Consider the following 1,937-nt stretch of genomic DNA (forward strand, 5'->3'; position numbering starts at 1 on the left):
AATTCATAACAGGCATTTGATTGAACTCGAAAAAAAAAAAAAGTCCAACGCACAAGAGGCATTAAGAGTTGACGGGAAGCCTGAAGAAATGTCAATTACTAAAGCGGAAGTCTATTTTTAAGTTCAGCTATCTTCACTAAAATTGTTAAAAATGTCCATAGGGTATAGAGTTTGCTGTCCAAGGCTATTTTTCTGCTTCCATTTACCGTGATGCCATAAAGTAGCTACTGTGGCAAGAGAAGTGTAACGCTAAAAAGGAGGATGTGGAAACACTGTCTTGCCAATGCAAATCACAACAAAAAAGGCAGGTGTGAAAAGCTGAGAAACACACTTTGCAGAAACAATAGGTTTTCAAGACAACTACCAGAAAAATACGCTATTGAAGTAGTATCAGGATGGAGTAGAGGATCACTTGAGCCCAGGAGTTCAAGGTTGCAGAGAGCTGTGACCCTGCCACTGCACTCCAGCCTGAGAGGGAGACCCTGTCTAAAAATAAAATAAACCAAAGCTAATTATACAAGGACTTTTTACATCCAGGAGGCTTACACATACCAGATCCATGGAAAATTGACTTGAAAATTTAACTAAGATTTCTTAGTTTTCTGCTCTAAAGCCATCCAATTTCATTAGCAAAGTTGACTTTTCCTTAGTAAGTGCACTGCTTTTTAGAGTATTTATGAAGTTACTGCCTATCTTTCATGTTTAGTATCCTCGGATCTTAAAGGTAACCATGACTAGAAACAGAACATGACATTTTCATATAAACTAATAATGTATGTGTCTTACTTCTTAATGGATGGATGCTATGAAGTATGAAAATGGCCACCAGAATGACTGTAAGCAGATGGCTGGCTCTAAAGGAAGGTGTCTCTAAACGTACGTCAATATAGGTGTAACCCCTTTCAGATTTTGTGTAAGAGACAGGGTCTTGCTAGTTGTCTGGGCTGGCCTCAAAATCCTGGGCTCAAACCATCCTCCTGCTCAGCCTCCTGAGTAGCTGGAACTACAGGTGCACGGCACTGGACCCTGGCTTCAACATTTTGTAGGGCAGCTTTTCAACATACATACTTTGTGTTGCTCCTGTAAGTCTTTCCCACAAAAAAGCAGAGTGTGAGTAAGTCTCAGGTGGCTCTGCAACAGGCTTGTTCTTTCATCCCTGGTGGGGCAAGATAGAGCCTAAGCTCAGGGCCAGACTCTGTCTTTTTGGGGAGGTGGTAAGAGGGACGCAGCACAGGCGACACAGCACAGTGTGGAGACCAAGAGAGCGGCATCAGCACAGGGTCTAAGGGGTCAGCAGAGGCTTCCACTATTTTTACAAGGAATATAGGAGCAGGTATCTGCACTTTGGAAATCTGTTTTGGCTTTTCACAAATATATCCTTCCTTTCAGGGTATCTCATACGCTTTCTTTAGAAAATGTAAGCCTGACTCAGCCATAAACAGGGAACAGGTTATGTGGCTTAAGCTTTGGCCTAAATCCCAAATAGAGGACAGCGCATGCTCCTGGGAGGCAGGAGGAGAACCAAGGAAAAGAATTCCACAGGGAGGTGGCAGAGGGAAAGCCATCTTGAAGAGTTTTAGGGAGGCTGTGTCGTTAAAATGCCTCCCAAACTAGCCTTCACCATACCTTCATTCGAAGTAGCCTGCCAGTTCCCCTCTTCTAACTGGAGGGGGCCTACGCTGCTGTTTCAGTCTCAGGACAAAACAGCTTCTTACGTGCAAATGCTGGAGCTGATTCTTCTCCCTTTATGAAACAAACCCAAGCCCGTTCAGAACAAGACTGCCCACCTCGCTCCAGCTGTGATGCTTTGGCATCTAAGGGAAGGGGAGAGAAGGGGACTGCACAGGCACCTCACTCTTTCCTGTGCTCCCCACGTGAAAGAACGCCAGCTTAAAAAATCAAGAGTAAGAGGTATTTGAAGAAAGGGGAAGAGAGAA

Source organism: Symphalangus syndactylus, chromosome 11 (genome assembly GCF_028878055.3).
Source record: "Symphalangus syndactylus isolate Jambi chromosome 11, NHGRI_mSymSyn1-v2.1_pri, whole genome shotgun sequence".
Lineage (NCBI taxonomy): Eukaryota > Metazoa > Chordata > Mammalia > Primates > Hylobatidae > Symphalangus > Symphalangus syndactylus.